A 24,908-nucleotide genomic window follows, 5' to 3' on the forward strand; every position below is an offset into this window, starting at 1 on the left:
CCATAAAAAGTCATCTAGTTTGTTTTGTTCTTTTTACAAATTACAGCTGAGGTACAGTTGATAACTCAAGACTTCTAATCAATAACACTACCTTACACATAAGTTTTTTTTTTAATTTCAGGAACATTTTTAATTGCCTTCTCTCACAGATCTCTAAATTCATGGAGTGAGGATAACAAAAGAGTTTCTTTTCATTTTAAAAATGTTTAGAAATATGGACAACTTCGATTGAATTTCTGGATGCTTGTGACACCCATGAACACAACATAGAAACCACTTGCATTTCCTGGAGTGCTTCAAAACCTACAGTGTAATTATATTTCAATTGCGGAATGAAACCCAGTGAGAACAACAGACTCTCAAATAGGAGGTGGTCAGTTACTGCAGTTGTCCTGTATACATGCACATGGAGACAGACATGCAGTTTTCCTCATTATTCTCTTTCGCATCCTCTTTTTCCCTTTCTCATACTCCTCACGTTACTCTTCCATCTTTTTTTCTGGTGTGTGCTAGATGATCTCTTTATTCCATCTGTATCAGGCAGTTCTTGCACTGCTATAAGGAAATACCTGAGACTGAGTAATTTATAAGAAAAGAGGTTTAATTGGCTCACAGTTCAGCAGGCTATACAGGAAGCATAGTGGCATCTGCTTCTGGGGGGGTCCTCAGGAAGCTTCCAGCCATGGCGGAAGGCAAAAGAGAAGCAGACGCTTCACATGGCAAGAATGGGAGCAAGAGAGAGAGCATGGGTTACAGGGGAGCTGCCGCACACTTTTGAGCACCCAGATCTTGTGTGAACTCAGAGTGAGAGCTCACTTACCACCAAGGGGATGGCCCAAGCCATTCATGAGGCATCCGCCCCCTTGATCCAAACACCTCCCACCAGGCCTCTCCTCCAGCATTGGGGATTACAATTCCACATGAGACTTGGGTGAGGACAAATAGCCAAATTCTATCACCATCCCTTTGCTTTAGATTATAGTTGGCCACCTACTTCCTATACATCTCCTTCAACTTTGTTATAAGGTAGCTTTTCATCATCACTAAAATTATCCTGCATGTTTTAGTTTTCTGTCACTGTATAACAAATTACCACACACTTAACAGCTTTTAACAAAGTCCAGCACGATGTCACCTGGTTCTCCTCTCAGGGAATCACAAGGCGGGAACCAAGCCATCAGCCAAGCTGGGTCCTCACCTGGAGGCTCTAAGTAGACATCACCTCCAGGCCCACACAGGTTGCTGGAAGAATTCAGTCCCTTGTGGTTGTAGGACTGAGGATCCTCTTTCCTTGATGCCTGTTGACCAGGGCCTCTCTCAGGTCTTTTAAGGTTTCCTGAATTCCTTCTCAGGTGGGCCTGCTGCAACTTCAAGCCATAACCCCTTTACTCTTCAAATCTCTCTGACTTCTTCTGCCACCAGCTGGAAAAAGCTCTCTGCTTAAAAGGTCTCATGTGATTAAATTGGATCCTCCAAGATAATCTCCTATCTTAAGGAGATTACCTAACCCTGCCATGAAATATGACAACCACACTAGTGAGTGATGTCTCATCATATTCCCAGGTTCCCGGGATTAGGGGGAAATATCTTTATGGGGGCATTTTAGGAATTCTACATACATAACAGTCATCCAGGTTTTTGGCCACATCTCCAGTAGAAATGCCTAAATTTGTGGATTTACTATTGGGCAGAGATCTAAGTAGAAGAGGAAGGTGGAGCATGAGAGGAGGGTGTTATCATCTTTCTTCTTGCCTCCCTTAGTTGGTCTATAATCCTTTATTTCCTGCTCATAGTATACCACACCATTTCATCAAATTTGTATTTCTCTTTCACCACACATTGTATTCCACCTGTCAGTGTATTTCCACTTCTTGGAAACTGCAGTTTACAGAGGCCTCTGGATTATTATTTGTATTTTCCTCCCAGCATTGTCTTCATAAAGAAGGCATGAGCAGACATCTTGCCTTTTGGTTTCTTGGGGTCACATTTAGCTATCCTGACTGTGCTGTTTGTACTCTAGGCAACATAATGTACAACAGTTTCTCAGTGTTGCACTAGCTGTTTCCACAAGAACTGTCTCAGGCAAAGATTTCTTAAAACACAAAAAGCAGTAACTGTGAAGGGGAAAAAATTGATCAATTGGACTACATTAAAATTAAGAGCTTCAGTTCTTCAAAACCATTAAGAGAGTAAAAAGCCATACACTGAGAGAGAGATTTTCAAACATATATCTAACAAAGGACTATTATCTGGAATATTTAAAGCACTCCTTCAAATCAGTGAGATACAGGAAAATAACTCAATAGAAAAATGGGCAAATGTCAGAATAGATACTCTATGAGAGAAGATGTTCAAACAGAAAATAAACATATGAAAAGGCACTCCATTAGTCATTAGGAAAGCACAGATGAAAATTAAAATGGAAAAATCCCAGTGACTCAGGAGAGGTTGAGCTGGGAGGACTGCAGTCCCAGTAACTCAGGAGGCTGAGGTGGCAGGATTGCCTGAACCAAGGAGCTCGAGGCTGCTGTGAGCTATGATCACACGACTGCACTCCAGCCTGGGAAACAGAGCAAGTCCCTGTCTCTGAAAAAAAAAAATGTTTTTAATCATAATGCAAAAACTACAACATACCCTCCAAAATGACTAAAATGAAAAAGACAGACAATATAAAGCAACCAGAACTCTCTTATTCTGCTGACCAGAGTGTAAATTGTTACAACTACTTTGGAAAGCTGTTTGACAGTATCTACTAAAACTGAACATACCCATACCTTATACTCAGCAATTCCACTCCTAAAAATATGCCCAACAGAAATACATATGTATATCTAACAAATGGCATGAACAAGAATGTTAACAGCATTAATAGTAACATAAGCAGTATTTGTAATATTCCCAAACTGGACACAACCCAAATGTCCATCAACAATAGAATGGATACAAAAATCATGGTAAATTCATACAATATAGGAGAACAATATGCAAGAATGAGAATAAATAAACTATAGCTACATACAAAAAAAGGATGACTCTCACAAACATAATGTTGAGTGAAAAAAAAAAAGCCCATTACAAAAGAGTACGTCAGGATTCCTTTTTCATAAAGTATTACAACAGGAAAAAGTAATCTGTGGTTGTATTATTTTGGTGCAAAAGTAATTGCGGCTTTTGCCATTACTTTAGAGTTCGAATCCTGGCAGTGAATACTATACTGACTTTTATTAGGTTGGTGCAAAAGTAATTGTGGTTTTTGTCATTAAAGTAATGTGTGCAGGAAAACTGCACATTACTTTAATGGTAAATGCTGCAATTACTTTTGGACCACCCTAACAGAAATGAGTATAATATTTACCCTTGGAAGTGACTGTGAGTGGAAGGAGGCACAAGAAGGCATCTGGGGTTCTGGTAAGATTCCGATTATTGGACTGGGTACTAATTATATGTGTGCATTCATTTCATGAAAATGAGTTGAGCTGTGCACTTATTTGTGCACTTTCTGTATGCACTTCATACTGCAACAAAATGTTTACATTGTGCAGAACAATGTATGTATCCAATATCTTTCCCACCCATGAGTGCAGAACCACACCTGGTTTGTTCACTACAATATCAGCATTCCCCGAACAGTGTCTAACACACATTGTTGCTTGTTGAATGGAAGATTAATGACTTTTTAAGAGAATTTCCTTAATACAGCTGATTTTTTTTTTGTCCTCATCAGTGGAGCTATATTTACCCGTTTTATCAGATATCTTTTGATATTGCAAGGCAGTTGTTTCAGGTAGACCAGCTTGCAGACGGGAGAGCTGAGAGCAAAATGCAGTGAGGGAGATGGAAATTAAGCTCCCTGAGGTCAAGAACTTTTATACTGCTTGCTCACAGTGCAAGGTGGTGCTGTTCAGATAACTTTATATGGGTAAGTCATTTAATCCTCATAACAACTAATGAAGCACCTCACAAATGAGCTAACTGATGAGAAAATTAAGGCTTAGAGAAGTTTTATAACTCAAGTAGGGAATAACACTGCCAGGATTTAAACCCTAAGTATGAGTTTAACTATGGTACTATCTTCTTACCTCTGCACATAGTATGCACTTGAAAAATATTTGTGTAAGGAGTACATAATGGACCTCTCCATCATCCCTTGTGTTTCTCCTCCCCACTTCCCCACACAGGCATAATTGTGTACTTACGATCTGGTCTCAGTGGTGGCAGTGGGTGGGGGGAGCTGGGAGAAGGAGGGCAAGGGAGCCTTTTAGCCCAGCCTCCTAGTTTAGACAGGGTCGCAGACATGGACATTTGACATCATCCCCAAGTGAGATTATATGTGCAGTAACTTTCACTCATCTGACTGGAGGGAGTCGTCCCTCATACAACCTTAAACTTGGGTCCCACTGCCTATAGTATACCCTGTAGAAATGCTTCTTTATGTTGTAAATCTTTTGAAAAGCAAAATAATTACATTGCACTTACTTAAATGCATGTGTTAAGACTACTAATTTCTTAAACATAAACATTAAAAAGTATACCACAATGTTTGTAAGTCTGTCTTGGCATTTCTTCACTTTCTAACACATCATGAGTATTAAAAATAAAAAAACGGAAGTGGCTCAGGCACTTTTACTTCAGAGAGACCCTGACTAATGCCTAAGAAGTTGGTTTCTGTGTGCACGGCAGGATTTTATCTCATGCCAACCAGGGGTGTAACTACTGCTACATGGGGAGACACAAAAAGCCCTTGGGCTAATGTGAATCAGTGAAACCCACAGAAAACTGAAAGCCTCATTCAATTTCAACTCTTTACCATGCAAGGCTTATTCCTAGGGTGGCTTTAAATAGTCACAGAAATGCTTGATTTTACTTTCACTTCCTTCCTTCCCCATCTCAAACCTCTGTAGAGGTTCTTAGGAGGTTTCGATGACTAAATCAGATGATAACAGCAACATCTTTCACTTAAAGACTTTACAGAACCTTTCGGTTTGGTCTCCTTTGGTCCCCTCAAAAGCCCAGGCAACAGCAATGACTACTGTTGTTTGATAGTCCTGCTGACTAACAACCCCTTCTCTACCCCAAAAAATGTGGGAGCGACTTTTCCTTTCATTACAGAATACTAAACAGCCAAGAATGGATCTCATTCCCCGTGATGGGGAGAAGAAAAGCAATACAGTCCAAAGGCTGAGAACTTTAGTATTGCCTTAAAAGTGCTTTGCTTATTGATGCCTTCACCTTCAATTATATGGAAAATTTTTTAATGCAGTTTAACAATTTTACTGTTTTCATCTACTGAAAAAAAATCAATCCAACACTTCTTTCAACATGCACTATAAGCTTGTGAAACTGTCCATGTGAACGAGGTGAAGGAATCAATTTTTATTTATTGAAGAAACCAAAAGTGGGGTAGGGGTGGGAAGGAATACATTTGGCAGAGGATGAAGCCATGTTACTTCAAAAGGGGAAAAAAAGAATATAACATAAAAGGGAAAATATTTCAAATTTGTAAGGAAAAATTGTTTTCACCAGAAAAATTTCCTCATGCTCTCATTTTTGTTTGGCTTTGTCTACCCATGGCATTCCAAGCAATCTGTCTCTTAGCACCACAGCTGTGAAATATATGCACTTACGGAGACTTCCCGGTTAGCCTCTTCACATTTCACTGGGTTTCATTGTGTGCAATGTCTTGCCATTGACTCTCACACTGTGCTGTGTATACTGTTTCATAATTCTATTTTACAGAATAGCATTTTCATCTAATAGAAGTTAACATAATAAGGGAAATGGTGACAATAATATATGGTCACTAAACCATATTGCCATTTTGGAACAGTTTATTATGTACACTATGATCCATGTTATTCTAAAAGAATGGGTGCATTCATGAGTAAACATAAGTATGGACTTTATAACAGAAACTTGCCTCTACTAGATTAGGAGTTGGCAAACTTCTTTGTCAAGGGCTAGAGAGCAAATATCTTAAGCTTTGTGGGCTATGCTGTCTCTATCTCAACTACTCAACTCTGCCATAGCAGGGAAGGCACCCAGAGACAGTACACAATATATGTAGACAGTAGACAGTGGACAATATGCAATGAATGACTGTGGTTATCCTAAACTTTATTTACAAAAACACATGGCAGTTGTGTTTGTGACACAGAGATGTAGTTTCCTGACCTCTGATCTAGAAGATAGGTATGTTTGCAACCACAACACAAAGGCTGCCCTGAGACTCTAAGCACTAAACATCTGTTTGGCAATTTACCTGAAAAGTTGTGGTTTTTTTTTTTTAAGTTAAAATTAAAATGACTTTTCTCCTGAGAAAATATTTAAAAGAGTAGGTTTTGGCAAGTAAGTTGAAGGACACACTAGTTATTTTTCTACATCACAATAAAATTAACATAAAACAGGTCATTGGAAATAAAAGAATTTTTTTTATACATTGAATACACTGCCAATGCCTGGATGAGCCTTGAGCATCACAGATCTTTGGCTTAAAGCTTTGCCCATGTCCAGAGTCTCCCTCACAGGAAATCGATTGTAGAAGGTCAAGTTCATGTGTTTCCAGACTCACCTCCTCCTTTAATCTTGGTGCCATCGTTGGCCAGTGTACTGACTATTATTAAGGCAAAGCCAAAACTTGTAGAGATTCTGTATGATTTTTCAAGACATTGAAAAATGATTTAATTTTCAATTTGAGGTTGATGGTGATAGTCCTTTCCTTTATTTGGGAGTCTTCCTGATGTTTTAACAGACATTTCCCAGTCAAAAATTTGTTTATTTTACTGTATCTTTCTTGAGACAGGGTCTTGCTCTGTTGCCCAGGCTGGAGTGCAATGACACAATTACGGCTCACTGCAGCCTCTATCTCTTGGGCTTGAGTGATCCTCCCATCTCAGCCTGCCAAGTAGCTGAGATCACAGGCATGCACCATCACACCCGGCTAATTTTATTTTATTTATTTATTTTTATTTTTGTAGTGACAAGGCCTCCTTATGTTGTCCAGGCTAGTGTCGAACTCCTGGGCTCAAGTGATCCTCCCACCTCGGCCTCCCAAAGTGCTGGGATTACAGGCATGAGCCAATGCTGAGCCAGGAATTGGTTTAAATTACAAACAAATGAACTGAAAAGAATCCCATGTCAGGTGGCACATTGTTGAGCATGAAGGGAAAGCAGTGTTATTCCCTTGCCTACCTAAATTTCTTTCTGCACTGAGCTGCCGCCTTAGACATAAAACACTGGCAGGAAGTAGAAATGATTGTATTACAGTATTAGTGCTTGCATATTAACAGAATTTACTCTAAAATATGCAAGTCACATAAATTGAAAGATTGTCTTGTTAAAGAACAGGGCTGCCCTGCTGAGTCCCAAGATAACAGGAATAGACCTGCCTTCTTATTTCTCAGAAAACAGGAGGCAGCATCTTGGGCTGGAGCAGAGGGAAAGGATTCTGTCTCTAGAATTCCTTTCCTATCTTTCCCTGGCTGACCCTGGCTTACAGATCTTTCCTTGTCTTAAAGTGGGCTTCTCCAATGGCATAGCGATTAAGACAGCAATTTTACACTACTTTTTATTACTCAACATCTGACTGCGATATTTATTTTCATATTTGGCATTGGACTTTTATTAGCCTTCCTCCTTGAGGTGTTCAAACAAAGCAGGCAGGAGGACAGGTAGCTCATCTCCTGTGTGGTCAATGTCTCTTGAATAAATGAATGAATGAAAATCTGCATTTATTCATTCATCCATTCCGTGAAAATTTATTGAGTACCTACTGTATACTAGTAAAGAAAACAGGCAAAATTCCTGTCCTAATGGAACAAACATTCTTTAAATTCAGAAAATTTTAAATAATGATATTAATTTAACAAGTGGAAAGTTCTACGGAGAAAAGTAAAACAGGAAAGGGGAAAGGGAATCCTATAGGAACTGAGTAGCCTAGTTATGGTAGCCATGGAAGCCTTAAATATGGTAGCCAAGGAAGCCCTCACTAAGGAGACATTTGAGCAAAGACTTGAAAGAGGTGAGAGAGAGAGAGTGCCTTGTTGACTTCTGAGGGAGAGAGCTCCAGGTGGAGACAATAGGGGTAGAGCAGAACCCTGAGGTAAAAGCTTGCCTATGGGAGAAACAGCCTGGGGCCCGGAGGCTGAGAATATAAAAAGGACAAAAAGGAAGAGGCTCAGACCATGGAAAGGACTTGGGCATTTATTCTAAATGAGGCAGATCAATCGCTTGCTTTTTCAGGTTTTCAAGAGTCTATTAGGGCATAGTCTATTAGGGCATGACCTGTTCAATGGCTTTAACCCCTCATTCCGATAAAACGAGTTGACCCTACATGTCTGTTATTCTTTCATTGTCTATGTTTAATTTTCTGATGCATGAAATAGGAATAACACCTAGATTTCCTTACAGAGGTGGTTGAAGGGATCCAATGACCATCAATATGGAAGCATAAATTTAGACTGTTCAATAAATTGGCAACACAACTATTTCAACAACTTTCTATTAAGTGCCTACTATGGGGAAGGCAAATTAAACCTTTGTGTAAGAGAGGAAGGAAAAAAGATAAAAGAATTGGAAGGGGCTGGAAAGGAAAGCAAAACCAGTAAGATGGGGGAGGAGGAATAAGAAAAGGGAAAGAAAGGTGATAGTTTCATGTGTCTAACCACAGGGATAAAGAGCGTGGCATTTGGGGTTGGATTGACCTGGTTTCAAATCTCAGATAGTCCACCTACTGGCTGTGTGACCTGGAGTAAGTCCCCACTTTGAGCCTATTTCCCTCTATGTAAAATTGGGGTTTGACATCTGCCTTATGGCACATTGTCAGGATTAAAAGAGAGATTGCACTAAATACCTAGCACAATGCCAGCACTAATTTACTTAGTAAATATTAACTACCTTCTTATTATAATTGTCATCATCATCATCAGCAGCAGCAGCAGCATCCCAGGAGGACAGGAAACTAGAAGCAGCTCTGCATTTTCTGACAGGGGAAGATAAAAGTAGGAATAGGAAATGCCTCTTGAATGGAAACTCAACTGAGTTTAGAATTCATTTTAAAAGCAGCTGACTGTAAGATTATGCACTGGGACTCAATTTATTACATGAATTGGGATGAGCCTAAAGGGACATCTTTTCAGTAATTCAAATCCCCAGGAAGTTGGCTTAGCTGGGAAACAGGAGTTATCCTGGAGAATATATATCTATAGGAAAGAACATAGAATTCTGGAAAAACTTGGAGATGATTCCAAATTAAAAACAAATATAGAAGACCTTGTGTGACTTGGATAAAGACTGTAATGTATTAGCAGTTCCAGGAAAAGTAAAAGACAGATTTGGAACTGAGCAATACAAAAATGAAATAGTGCTATGCCAAGGAAGAAGGGATTGAGTTAATCAGCCGCCAAGTGCCTTTCCATTTGGGACAGACAACGATTGTAGCTGGCAGCAGGAACAGCCAAAGACTTGATATACATGAATCTCACAAAATTGTCTGAATATATTTTGTTCTGTAATGGGCATCTGCCACTTTTTTGTTTGTCTGGTGTTCCTTACTGCAGAAAACTGCCCCTCCCGAACTCCAAATCATTCTCTTGAGTCTATGGATCAAAGGGCCCTGCTTCTCCCACTACCCTGTGATCCAGGGTGTTCAATCAGAACACCCCATTTCCTGAGTCACAGTGATTGGTCCAGAGGAATACACATGACCCAAGCATGGCCAATCAGTGCTCTCTGGAGTAATTGTCATGGATGCTGGCCACTGAGTTTCTCCTTTTGAGATTGCTAGCTGTCAGCACCATACAACCCTGGAGCTACCTGAAGCCTTCTTGCCACCATGTGGAACAAGACTAAACATTAGGTCCAAACCTAGGCAAAAAGAATCAAAAGTGAGGGGAGAGGGGAAATGAGAGAGCGGAGAGGGCAGAGGGGAGATTTTGCTACTTTAACTCGAATTGGGATTCTTTTCATTTGATTAAGAAAAGCATGAAAGATAAAGCTGATTAGGGAAGGACCCTGCTCTGGCCTCTGGATTTCACCTTTTCTAAATCATTGTGATCCTGAGGATTTGCATGAATGGAATACTTTGGGTCTAATGTGATTTATTGACTTGTGTTTTACTTGTATTTTCATCAGTAAATATTTCTGAATATATCTCTAAAAGATAAAGACTCTTTAAAATACCCATGATACCATGATCACCCCTAAAAGAATGGTGAACAGTAATTCCTTAATGTCATAAAACTCCCAGTTAATGTTCAAATTTTGGATTTGTACACAAGATTTAAAGTCAAGCTGAAAAAAAAATGTGAAAGAAATGAAGACTTTAACCAAGTGATAAAAGCAATTTGTGGCAACCTAAATAAGGTACACAAATCTCCACCTAGAAAAGATAAGATAATTAATGTTTTAAGGTGTTATAAAAGATTTGGGAAAAAGTACAATATGGGGTTAAAATGCCCAGGAGACATTGTCTGCCAAATCAATCCCAACAAAAAGACAGGATCTTGGCCCCTCATGGACACAGCATATAGAAAAAGACTCAGTGTGTCTGTCTGTGGCTTGGGCAGAATCATTCTAGAAGTTTGTAGCCTATGAACCATGTTTATCTTAAACATCTGATAAATAAGTAACTATATCACAGCCCCAGGTCTTTCAACCGCGTAACCGCAGCCCAGCTGGGATGGTAAAACTGCTCCCCTTCATAGGGAAATGATTTTACAATTATAGGAGTGCTAAAAATTGAACATAAAGATCATGAAGTAAATTGGACCCACCCAAAGCATTAATACTGTTAAATAGGTTTAGAAACAGAAGTTATAATTTTTGTGTTTAAAGTATTAGTAATGTTTAATAAAACCTAACATTAGGAAATCTGACAAATTGATCTTCATAACTTCTATGTGAAATTTATAATCAATTTTATTCTCATTATCTTAAGTCACAGAGTTGATAATTTGATAATGTTTATAGACAGTATTTGAATATTTTGACTCATTATGGTTTTAAGGGTGAATTATGAGATTTACAATTTCTTTGATTTTGCTTTTTGAGGCTTAAGTTGGCCTTGTGAGGCAACTCAGTTGCTTGATATAATAAATTAGAAGTGTTTTTAAAATTTTAGGGGAACTTAATTGATGGCTTATTACTATGACTATAAAGGATTTTAATCCGCTAAAATTGAATTAAATAAGTGGAAGGATGATTTCAAATTATGTAAAAATTACTTAGTTTATAAGTAAAATCAAAATCACAAAGTGAACTTAAAGTCCTAAGAAAATTATAGTTTCGTTTGCAACTTAAATTAATTAAATGTTATTTTAATATTCAAATACCTATACATGGTTCCTTTCTATGCACAAAAGCCTCCACTTCCCACTTTAAAAACACATCAACACACATGGTAAGGAAAATCACTATGCATATAGAAGCCCAGGATGCAACAGCACTTCCTGTATAGTAAGAAATGTGTGGTCTTTGTGGGGCATGAGGTAATGCAAACTACATAAAAATATGCACCACACGCAATGCTGATCCAGGCAGACCAGCTTCCAGGAACTAAAATAAAAGCAAAGAATCAACAACTGAGGCGATAATTACCAAACAACCATTCATTCATTTATTGTTTTCTTTTATTCAACAGATATTTACTGAATGTGTACTACATGTCAGGCTCTATTTTAACAGTTTAAGATTTAGCTGAAGAAAGGAAAATATAGATTACAGGTTGGATGTGAAAAAGGCAAAAAAGAGTAGATAAAGTAATTGAGAATGAAGGACAGCTGCCAGAAGAAGGCAGCTTTGATAGAGGAAAAAGCAGCTTGTCTTGTCGCAGATTCTTAGTTTTGCCCTATGTCAGCAAACATGGAACATAAGAAGCAAGAACATCTCAAGACATCCACTGAAGGAAGAAGAGGAGAAAATAAAATAAGAAGACAATAACGGATTCAGCAATAATAGATGGCAGACACAAAAGAAGGAACATTGGAGGGAAAAAGTAGTAGGGCCTGAAACAAGTGGCAGAGGTGGACAGCACAGTCATCACCCAAAACAAAAGCAAGTGGAGGTGGGGAGTTCAAACACAGTCTTATGGAACTGATTAAAATGACATAAATATGGGTAAAACACAGCATAAAGTAGGAACAGGCAGTTTAAAAAATAAGAAGAAAAAAGTAAAAACCCCCAAAGGGCTAAACCTATGGAATTCTGAGAAGAAAATATGGATATGAGTTGAGACACAAGAAAGAACACTGAATACTAGCAAATCTTATTCCAAAGGACTGCGGTCGGGATCTTCCTTTTGATCTGGAAGGGAGACCCATGGTACAGTTGCAGCTCGAGAGGAGAGGCACACAGTCAAGCCACAGAGGAAGGAGATGTGCTTTTGGGAAGTCCTGATGACCACACCCCTGGCCGGGCCTTCCAGTGGTCCATAGGCTGCCAGCCAGAGAAATGGAATGAGTAATGAGAATGATGATAATTGAGGAGAGCAGTTGTGTTCTGATTATTTAAAAACTATTCCTAATATACAAGTAAAATATTCATTCTAGAAAAATTCTTTGAAAGAAAGATAATCGAATCAAATATGAGTAAAAGAAAATTCACGATCCTAAACAGCGATGTTTCTGAGGGAGAAAATGCCACTGACATTTCTAATTAGTCATTTGAAGTTTTTGCAGGAACTGCCCACCCAGTCCCATCCCCCCCCGCTAAAGTTGGCAGTGATATTCCATATACAGGACAGGTAGTAAACAGGACTGCCAAGTACCAATCAAGAATAAATATTTCAATCAGCTAATGCAAGATATTCTCTATGAAAAATATGATGGCAAGTTCTGTAAAGGGATCCTCTCAAGTATTCATCACACTACTGATTATCACATGCATAAGAGGAAACAACCGCAGATAAGGAAAAGAACCATCCCACAGGATTAAGGGGAACAGTATCAAGTTCTTACACATGACTGGAAAAGGGCTTACTTTCATCAGCTAGACTAGAAAATCTCCTAATTCATGAATCACTTGGTAGAGTACTCAAAGAAATCTTGCCTCAGTAGTGGAGCATAATTAGCCCTAAACTAAACACTTCTCTGGTCCTGATTAACAAATCATAAAGGTTTGATCCCCAAACACAAACTGTTTCCAAACAACTCAACTGCTCAAGAATATTTATAGAAATAAAAAAATTCAACACTCAATAGGAAAAAAATATACAATGTCTGGCATACAATAAAAAAATGACCAGGAAGGCAAAGAAGCAGTAAAACATGACCATAATGAAGGGACAACAATCAACTGAAACCAAACCAAACCTGAGGCAGATGTTAAAATTAACAAACAAGGATATTAAAACAGCTATTACAGCTATATATGTTCAAAAACTTAAGTAGAGACACTAAAAGATATTTAAAATGTATACATCAAACTTCTAGAAATGAAAAAATATGTTTGAGATTAAATGTATTTTAATGTATCCCTTTATCTCAAAATACAGTCAAATTGGGGGTTAAGGTTTTGCCATATGAATTTTGGAGAGACACAATTCAGTCCATAGCAGCATGGTGTACCTTTTCCAACCTTTTACATTTAACCTTTTTTTTTTTTTTTAGTATGGGAAGTATTTTTCTTTTATAGGAAGAATAGAGTTGAATTTTGCTTTTTTATGCAATCCTGACAATCTCAACTGGGGGAGTCAAAATAACACGTGTGTGTGTGTGTGTGTGTGTGTGTGTGTGTGTATCCATCAAAGTTGTAGTTAATAAACCAACAGAGAAGATAAAATGAGTTAATAAAAATAATCCAAAAGAAGGCAGAAAAAGTACAAAGGGAAAACAAATAACACTTGGAATAAATAGAAAGCAGATAGCAAGGTGATAAATTTAAACCTTAGCATATCAATAATCACATTAAATGTTGTTATTATTTTGACCCCCCAACTGAGATTGTTAGGACTGGGTAAAAATGCAAAATTCAACTCTACTCTTCCTATAAGAAAAACACTTCACATACTAAAAGAAAATGAGTTATATGTAAAAGGATGGAAAAGATATACCATGCTGCTATGGACTGAATTGTGTCTCTCCAAAATTCATATGATGAAATCTTAACCCCCAATTTGACTGTATTTTGAGATAAGGGCATTAAGGAAGTGATTAAAGTCGAATGAGGATATAAGGGTGGGACTCTAATCCAACAGAACTGGAAAGGAAGAGACACCAGAACTTGCTCTCTTCCTCTCTCTCCCCAGCCTGCTCTCTGCTTGCACACAGAGAAAGCTGTGTGAGGACACTACAAGAAGGTAGCCAGTTGCAAGACAAGAAGAGAGACCTCACCAGACACCAATTCTGCTGGCACCTTGATCTTGGACTTCAGTCTTCAGAACTGTGGAAAGATAAATGTCTGTTGTTTAAGTTACCCAGCCTGTGCTGTTTTGTTATGGTAGCCTGAACAGCCAGGTTAACATGCTAAGACTAATCAAAAGGAAGCTGAAGTGGCTATATGAATGTCAGAGCAAGAGCAAACAATATTAATATCACTGGGAACAAGGAAGTTCGTTTCATAATGAATAAGGGGTGAATTCATTGAGAGTACGTAACAATCCTAAATGCTTATGTACCTAATAAAATCAATTTAAAATACAGGAAGCAAAAATTCATTTAACTGCAAAGAGAAATAGATGACTCTACAACTATAGACAAATATATCAATACCCCTCAATAATAATAGAACAATATCAGTAAAGATATAGAAGACTTGAACCAAACTACCCACCAACATGACAAATTGGCATAGAACACCTCACCAAACAACAGCTGTATAACACATTTTTTTTTCAAATGCACATGGAACATTAAAATGATAGTCTATATTGTGGACCATAAAACATGTCTCAATATGTATGAATGAATTCAAGCCCAACTGAATATTTCTTCTAACTATAATGGAATTAAATTGGGAATCAATAATAAAAAGTTTTATGGCAAATTCCCAAATACTTGCCAACAAAATAATACACTTCTAAACACCCCCATTGATAAAAGAAGAAATCAAAAGGCATATTAGAAAGTATGCTGAACTAATTGAAAATTTAAAAAATAACATATTGAAATTTGTGGATGGCACTAAAGAAGTACTTCAGGGGAAAATTTATAGTACTAAAATTTATAGTACTAGTATTACATGTATAGTACTAAAATTTATAGTACTAGTATTATATTTATAGTATTAAATACCTCCAGTAACGGAGAAGAAATTTCTCAAATCCATGATCTCAGCTTCCCCTTAAGAAGCCAGAAAAAGAAGAAAAAATAAAATGCAAAGTAAGCAGAAGAAAGGAAATAATAAAGATCAGAGTGGAATTCAATGAAATAGAAGTCACAAAAACAATAAAGCTTAATGAAGCCAAAAGCTGAATATTAGAGAAGGTCAATAAAAATAATAGGTGTCTAGTCAGACTGATAAGGACAAAAATGGAAAACAGAAATTACCAATATCAGGAATAAAAAAGGTGAAATCACTACAGATGCTATAGATATTAATAGGATAATGAGTATGTTGTGAACAACTTTATGCCAAAATTATTATTTTTTAATTTTCACACTATTGGAAGTTCAAATGCCAAAATTATTGACAACTTTGATGAAATGAAATAATTTTTTAAAACTTTGGGGGGTACATAGTAGGTGTATATATTTATGGGGTACATGAGATGTCATACAGGCATGCAATGTGTGATAATCATATATGGAGAATGGGGAATCCATCCCTTTAAGCATTTATCCTTTGAGTTACAACCAATCGAATTATACTCTTTTAGTTATTTAAAAATATACAATTAAGTTGTTATTGACTACAGTCACACTGTTCTGCTTTCAAACAGTAGGTCTTATTCATTCTTTCTATTTTTCTATACCCATTAACCACCCCCACCTCCTCCACAGCCCCCCACTACCCTTCCTAGCCTCTGATAACCATCCTTCTACTCTCTCTGTTTGAGTTCAATCGTTTTAATTTTTACATCTCACAGATAAGTGTGATGTTTATCTTTCTGAGCCTGGCTTATTTCACTTAACATAATGATCTCCAGTTTCATCCATTGTTGCAAATGACAGTATCTCTTTCTTTTTGATGACTGAATAGTATTCCATTGTGTATATGTACCACATTTTCTTTATGCATTCATCTGATGATGGTTACTTAGGTTGCTTCAAAATCTTGGCTATTGTGAACAGGGCTGCAACAAACATGGGAGTGTAGATATCTCTTTGATATACTGATTTCCTTTCTTTGGGATATATACCCAGCAGTGGGATTGCTGGATCATATAGTAGCTCTATTTTTAGCTTTTTGGGGAACCTCCAAACTGTTCTTCATAGTGGATGTACTAATTTACATCCCCACCAACAGTGTAGAAGGGCTCCCTTTTCTCTACATCTTCAACAGCATTTGTTATTGCCTGTCTTTTGGATATAAGCAAATTTAATTGAAGTGAGATGATATCTCATTGTACTTTTGATTTGCATTTCTCTGATGATCAATGATGTTGAGCACTTTTAATTTTTCAAAGGACACAAACCACCAAATCTCGTTTAAAAAGAAAAAGATAATGTGAACAACCCAATATCTGTGAAATAAATTGGATTTGTAGATAGAAAGCTTCCTACAAAGAAAACTCCAGACTCAGGTTCAGTGGAGAATTATATCAAACATTTTGAGAAGGAAATAATATCAATTCTGTATAAACTCTTCCAAAAATTTGAAGACAAGGTAATAACTCGCCACTCATTCTATATGGTGAGCTAAATACTCTAAATACCAAACAAAGACATGAAAAGAAGTAAAACCACAGAGCAATATATCTCATGAACATAGATGTGAACGTTCAAAACAATATTTTAAGGAATCAAATCCAACAACACATAAAAAGGGTAATACATAATGACTAAGAGGGGCTCATCCTAAGAATGCAAGATTGGTATAATAAAAAATCAATGTAATTTATTAACATATCAAAGAAGAAAAACCACATGATTATATCAGTGGATTTAAAAAAAATGACAAAATCCAACAGCCATTCCCGATGAAAATTTATAGTAAACTAAAATAAATGGGAACTTCCTCAACCTGATAAAGGGCATATACAAAAAAGTATAACTAATACCATACCTAATGGCAAAAGACTGAATGCTTTCCTTCTAAGATCAGGAACAAGACAAGGATGCTTGCTCTCAAACTTCTATTCAGTACTGTATCGGAGATTGTGGCCAGTGCAGTCATAGAAGAAAAAGAAATAAAGAGCATCCAGATTGGATAAGAAGTAAGACTGTCTTTCCTTGCCAACAACATGATCATCTATGTAAAAAAACTGAAGAAATCTATAAAAACAACTTGCAGGACTAATAAGTGAGCTTAGCAATTTCACAGAATATGCCATCAATATGCAAAAATAAATTTTATTTCTTATATTCTGTCAACAAATAATTGGAAAATGAAATTTTAAAAATAACACCATGGGATGAAATTATGAAATATTTAGGGAAAAAATCTAACAAATATAGGCAAGCTCTTTTCATTACAAATTACAAAACCGCTGAGAAAAATTAAAGAAGGCCTAAATAAATGGGAGAGATGTACATTGGTATGGGTGAGAAGACTTCATATTGTTAAGATGTCAGTTCCTCCTGAATTGATCTACAGACCCAATGCAATCCCAATAAAAATCTCAAAAGGTTTGTTTGTAGAAATCAACAAGCTGATTCTACAATTCATATGGAAATGCAAAGGACCTATAAGAGCCAAAACAGGCTGGGCACAGTGGCTTAAGCCTGTAATCCCAGCACTTTGGGAGGCTGAGCCAGGCAGATCACCTGAGGTCAGGAGGTCGTGAGTAGCCTGGCCAGCATGGTGAAACCCCATCTCTACTAAAAATACACACACACACACACACACACACTCACACACACACACACAATTAGCCAGGCATGGTGGCTTACGCCTGTAATCCCAGCTACTAGGGAGGCTGAGACAGGAGAATTGCTGGAACCCAGGAGGCAGAGGCTGCAGTGAGCTGAGATTGCGCCACAGCATTCCAGCCTGGGCAACAGAGCACGACTCCATCTCAAAAAAAAAAAAAAAAAAAAAAAAGAGCCAAAACAATTTTGACAAAGAAAAGCAAAGTTGGAGAACTAACTGTGTACTTTCAAGGCTTATTATAAGACTAATCAATACAGTCTGATATTAGAATCAAGATAAACAAATATATCAATGGAACAAAATAGAGTCCATAAATAGACCAACACATATTTCAGCAACTGATGTTTGGCAAAAGTACAAAGGCAATTTGGTGAAGAAAGGAGAGACTCAACAAATGGCGTTGGAACAATTGAATACATGTATGCAAAAAAAATTAATTTTGTTTCAACCACACACAAGGATTAGCTTTAAACTGATCACAGACTTCAATACAAAACCTAACACTAAACCCAATAGAAAATCTTTGTGATCATAGGTTATGCAAATATTTGGTAAACATAACACCCAAGCACAATCCATGAAAGGAAAAAAGGTAAAGATTGAGCCTCACCAAAATAAAAAATTTCTATTCTTCAGAAGGCACTGTTAAAAGAATAAAAAGTCAAGCTACAGATTGGAAGAAAACATTTGTAAATCATATCTTTAATGAAAGCTTTGTATCCAAAATACATAAAGAAAACTGAAATCTCAATAAAAAGAAAAAAAAAAACAATTTTTTAGACGACCAAAATATCTGAACAGATACTTTTCCATAAAGATATACAGATGACAAACAAAAACATGAGAAGATAGTCAATATAAATAGTCACCAAGGAAATGTAAAATAAGACTGCAATAAGATACCACAACATAGCTGTCAGAATGGCTGATAGAGTTGACTGCCAAGATAAGGATGTGGAGAAACTGGAATTCTCATATACTGTAAAACACTTTGGAAAACAGTTTGACAGTTTCTTAAAAATTTAAACATATGCCTATCATATAATCCAGCCATTCCACTTCTAAGTATTTATCCCAAAGAAATGAAATCCCAGCCCATACCAAGACTTGTACATGAAGGATCACAGCAGTTCTATTTGTAATAGCCAAAAACTGGAAAAAGCAAAACAAAAACTAGATTTCCATCAACAAGTAAATTTGTTAATTGTGGTTTATCCACAGAATGAATGTATTGTTACACAGTATAGTGTGAATAATCTCAAAATAATTATGCTGAATGAAAGAAGTCAGATGTAAGAGTACATACTATATGATTTCATTGATATAAAATTCTAGGAAATGCAAGCCAATTTATTGTCACATAAGCAGAACGGTGGTTGCCTGAGATTGGGGGAGTGGGAAGAGGTAGGAAGAAGAGATTATCAAGGTGCATGAAGAAACTTTAGAGCATGATGGTTGGTGGTTATGTTCATCATCTTGATTACTGTGATAGTTTCAGGGGTGTGTACCTAAGTCCAAAATGTATCAAACTGTTCACTTTAAATATGTGCAGTTTATTGTATGTCAATTACACCTCAGTAAAATTGGTAAAAACTAAATAAAAGTAGTGCTTGCATATGAATTTTTAAAAACCCTTAAAATAGGACAAAATAGAAATTTCTCTGAAGATTGCTTCCATAACGCTGAATATGGTTATGCCTCTCTTTACTAATTTGTCAAGTTTAAACATTCGTTGATCTCTCATTTTAAAAAAATTGAAAAAATAAATTTTCTCAAGCTACTACCTCCCTTTTCTGATCTCTGCCCATTAAATTTTTATTTTTTAACTTTTTCAATGTTTTGTGTTGTATTTTCGTTTAACTTTGTACCTGACAAAGAATTGTATATATTTATCATGTCAATATGTTGTTTTAAAATATGTATATATTGTGAAATAGCTAAATTGAGCGAATTAACATATGCATTAGCTCACATACTTAACATTTTTATGGTGACAACACTTAAAACCTATTCTCTTAGAGCAACTTTCAAGAATATAAAACATTGTTATTAACTATAGCCACAATGTTGTACAATAGATCTCCTGAATGTATTCCTCCTGTCTAACTGAAACCTTGTATCCTTTGACCAACATCTTCCTAATCCCCCTCCCCGCATTTTCTTTACCCATTCATCCACTGATGGACACTTACATTGATTTCATTTCTTGGATACTGTAAATAATGCTGCAGTGAACATGAAAGTGCAGATGTCTCTTTGGCATACTTATCTCATCTTCTTTGCATATATACCCAGAAATCCCATTTCTGGGTAATATGTAGATTTATTTTTAATTTTCTGAGGAACCTCCAGACTGTTTTCCATAATCAATGTACTAATTTACTTTCCCACCAGCAGGGTACAAGGGTTCCCTTTTCTCCAGATGTTTAGTTGTTTTCCATCATCATCATCATCATCGTTATCATCGGTAACATATGATGATATAGAATAATTTTTTATGTGCCAAAGACTGTTCTAAGCACTTTATATATATCAACAGTTTTTATTTTCAAATAACTTTGTGAAATATTAACTATTTATTTTCAATTTTTGCTGAGAAAACCAAGGCACAGATAAGCAATTTGCCCAAATTGAAGTGTGTGGCAAAAATTCAAACGCAGGTGTTCTGGCTCCAGGATCCATGCTCTTAACGACTATGTTATACTGCCTCAGTGTGATATCACTAGAATTAACAAATTTATATAAGATACTTGAAACCCTATTTTGACTTCTCAAATGTAGACACAATATCTCTTAATTCTTTTTATTTCTGATGAAAAGAATCCAACATCATTACATCTTGTTCCTTTGCTCCTTCCCTCTCTCCTAACCTCCATTCCAGTGTACTATTGTTTTCACACTTGTCCTATAACTACAATTAATCTTTGATGCATTGTCTATAAATTGATTTTTTAAACTGAAAACTGAAAAGTAGCATTCATAATATTCGTAGGGAGATCATTGTTCACTGCAGAACCAAGCACAGCTGTGCCCTTGAGCCTATAGAGGAGACGTAACTCTTGTCAATAAACCTTTGCTATTGGAAGAAGAAAATTACTTCACAGTTTGGAGAGTGTTTGGATGATACCTTATCACAATGACCTACCATGCCTTTGCCTTGTCACAAGACCACTCAGCTTCCCAGTCATTCAATTTATAGAAGAAATCCATGTCCTCCTGAAAGAGATTCTTCACAGAGCATCTGACTTCTGGTTCTAATTCAGACTGATGGCTTTCTAGGCCTGCCTCAAGGTTGTCATCCTGGAATTATATTCCATTACAATCTTGGGTAAGATCCACTGTTCCTTAGAGGCCATGGCTTCCTCCTACTTGGATTCTTTTTTGTTTTGCTTCAGTAATTCTTTCAGAAATAGTCTGTGGGTGGTAAATGGTCTGAGTTCTTGCATGCTTGAAAATGCCTCACTCTTGATCGATTGATAGTTTGGCTAAGTAGAGAATTTTAGGTTCAAAAAACTTTATTTTACACATTTTGAAGGCATGCTTCTTGTTTTGTTTTTCTTAGCATTTACAGTTGCTGATGATCTATCTAATACCAATTGGATTCTCACTGAGTAATCTATTCTTTTGGCTTTTAGACTCTTCCCTTTATTCTCAATATCTAAAATGTCACAAGAATGTGCCTTGGGCTAAGTTTGTTCATTCATCCTATTTTGCATTCTCTAGGGTTCTTACAATCTCAAGTCCTATTTCCTCACTTATGGAAAATTCTCTCTTATTCTTTGTTTTGTCTCTTTCTGAACATCCCTTTGGATGCTTCTCTAATCTCTTCACTTTTCTCCCACATTTTCCATCCTTTATCTTTTTGCACTACATTTAGAGCAGTTTCTTCAACTTTTTCTCCCAGGTCTTCCCTTGAATATCTAACTTTAACAATTACTTTTTCATTTTAATAACTATTTATTTTGTTTTAGTTGTTCTTTCTTAGCAATCTAATTTTGCACTAAAAATGCTTTCTCTTGACTTTGTTTCCATGAGGATACTACATAGAATAACTTTAAAGAATTTTCTATGTCCTGAATTATCTATTTCCTCCAGAGTCAGTGTATTTTTTCTCTCAACCTGCTCTTTTGTCCTCATTTTTCTTCAGGTTTTCATAATCCTTGGCTATAGATTCATACCTACAACTGAGGTAGGTCACCTCATTCAATGCAGATAGCTCGGCCTTGTCCAGCTCTCTCTTGTCTACACAAGTGGCTGTCACTGGAAGCCTTTGCTTTAGACCTTGTAGTGAAAGAAGAGGAGGTTGGAGGTCCCCCTCCCTACTTCTCCCACTTCCCAGCAAAAATGGGAAGAAGTTTACTCAGATGAGGCATCACCCCAACTAGGGCTCCTTCTCACGAAGACTATTCAATTATTTTAAATATTAGTCCTCTGGTTTTAGCCTGAGCATGTGATGCAGGGAAGGAGAACATGGACTATGACTCACGCAGTTATTCCACAGTTGATTTCTTTCCAACTCTCCTTTCATACTCCAAGTGTTGAGCTTCTCTCTGGGTCTGTTGCCAGGAAAAATAGCTCTAGCCTCTACTGCAGCCTTCTCCTGTGAATGTGATTTAAGCTGTTAATACAATTCCAAGTATTCCCACTTTCAAGAAACTTGTCTATATCCCTAGTTCCTGATGCCCTTTCTTCTGTACCGAGTAGTCTTTAATTTATTACCCTTAGTTCTTCTTTGCTGACATTTCTATGAGATTTAAAGTAGAAAGGAGATATGTGCTGTGTCTGCCATCTTGAATGAGAATTCTCTTTGCCTCTTTGGACATCTTTGTGCTTTTCTCATTTTGAGGCAAAAGACTCCATATAGCTTCTTCTCAAGGCCATAGGACAATACAAACAATTCCTTAATTTATCTTCTACTTGTCAGCTCTCCAAATATTTGAAACTAGTTTTATATTCTCCTATGGTGTCCAGGATAAATATTTCTAATTCCACTAACCATACCTCACTGAAATTTTGGTACTATCATTCCAATCATTTTCTTCTGAACTTTCCCCACCTTCTTAAATAATTCAATGCAATACCTAAGGTACTAATGCTCGAAACTACTTCAGAGTAACCTAGTCTTCCCTACTACATCACATACACACAATGGCCAGCTACTTCCTTCCCTTCCCTAGGCAAATAAAATTAATATTACGTCTCTACCAGCTGCTGTGAAAACTCTATGCAATGGCGACATATTTAAAAGCCATGAAATTATGAGAAAATAGAATTTCTGTCCGAGAATTTCCAGGCCCCCTAGCATAACTTCTAACTTGTACATAATTACTTTATCACAGAAATAAACGTTATTCAAAAATTCTTAGTTTTAGTCACTTTGGAAAGAATAATACTATGTGATAAGAAAGAAATTTGGGATAACTGTTCCTAAGCTGATTAAAGTATGCAGTTGAAGCCACTATATACATATATACATATATTTTTTTCTTCAGTTATTTGAACTGGAACTCCAAAACTCCAACACATTTCCCATTTCTCATGAGCAAAAATGAACACTTTTCTAAGAGCCTCACATTATTGTAAAATTGCCACTAATTAAAATGTGTGTAATATTTAAAAATCAATAAAAAGAGGGTAAAGGTAAGTATTATATCCACCTAAAACAGTATCACTATAGTGACATCCCTTTCTAACAACGTTTAAGAAAATTAAATAAAATATTGTCTTACAAAGTTACATGGTACAGTTCTCAACTAACACAAAGATTTTTCTAATACGTGTAGCTTCCTTGGAATGTTCTTTGCCCCAGTTCCTTGGAGAGCCTATTTGTAAACCCCAAAAGAAAAAGGTTTTTTAATATGTGTAGGGAAAGATTTATTTCAGATGTATTTTTAAAACGAGATATTTAATAGGAATTTAAAAGATGTTTTCAAAATCTACATATTTGTTTATCTGTTGAAAAGAATTAAGAAACTATTTCACGCTAAGCACTAGTGATTTATTAATATAATGAAAAAACTTTCAGTCTCTATTCTCATAGATCTTGCACAGCTGAAAGATATATTGATTCAAATTTGTTAAAGCACTTTTTTTTCTACACTTTGTTTAAGGGAGATTTAAATGCGCACCAAATATATGCCGGCCTGGAGAAGGCAAAAAGCCTAGCAGCGGCCGGGCGTGGGGGCTCACACCTGTAATCCCAGCACTTTGGGAGGCCGAGGCGGGCGGATCACAAGGTCGGGAGATCGAGACCATCCTGGCTAACACGGTGAAACCCCGTCTCTACTAAAAAAATACAAAAAATTAGCCGGGTGTGGTGGCGGCCTGTTGTCCCAGCTACTCAGAAGGCTGAGGCAGGAGAATGGCGTGAACCCGGGAGGAGGAGCTTGCAGTGAGCCGAGATCGCGCCACTGCACTCCAGCCTGGGCGACAGAGTGAGACTCCGTCTCAAAAAAAAAAAAAAAAAAAAGCCTAGCATCTTTTCCATTCTCTGGGTCCAATGCACTGTGTCAATAACACTTGTGCAGTGTTGGCTATGAAGATTCAGCAGTGAAAATTTAGTTGGAAGTTAAGAATACACCTCAGGAAAAAATTATTTCATTACCCCATTCTTATTTTCTCTGATCAATGAGAATTTGGAGACCAGACATCCCCGTTTCTACAGTTGCATGGCGACACCTGCATGCCCAGTATTGGTGGTCCTGTTGAATCTCCTACTTGTAATACGGGGTCTCCTGCAAGCCTCGTAAAATGCATGCTCTTTGCCCTGGACAGCCATCTTTAGTTCACAGGGCACACCTGCTCATTCACACTTCCTTTCCTTTGCCTGAAATGCACTTGCTATTCTCATTTACCTGGAGTCTTCTTACTTCTGTTTCAAGGCTCAGCTCAAACACTGCTTCCTCGGGGAAGCCTTCACTGACTCCCGGGGGGTGGTGAGTCAG

At 37.0% G+C, this 24,908-nt stretch overlaps 1 long non-coding RNA gene across 1 annotated transcript; it reads right to left on the bottom strand.

Moving 5' to 3' along the window:
- Positions 1–580: 580 nt before the first annotated feature.
- On the bottom strand, positions 581–24,908 carry LOC134807470 (uncharacterized). The gene is made up of 2 exons (XR_010148000.1): positions 24,819–24,908; positions 581–22,564 (listed from the first exon to the last, which is right to left on the bottom strand). It is a non-coding gene; the product is annotated as an uncharacterized LOC134807470 (long non-coding RNA).

This window comes from Pan troglodytes, chromosome 10 (assembly GCF_028858775.2).
Source record: "Pan troglodytes isolate AG18354 chromosome 10, NHGRI_mPanTro3-v2.0_pri, whole genome shotgun sequence".
In the NCBI taxonomy this organism is placed as follows: domain Eukaryota; kingdom Metazoa; phylum Chordata; class Mammalia; order Primates; family Hominidae; genus Pan; species Pan troglodytes.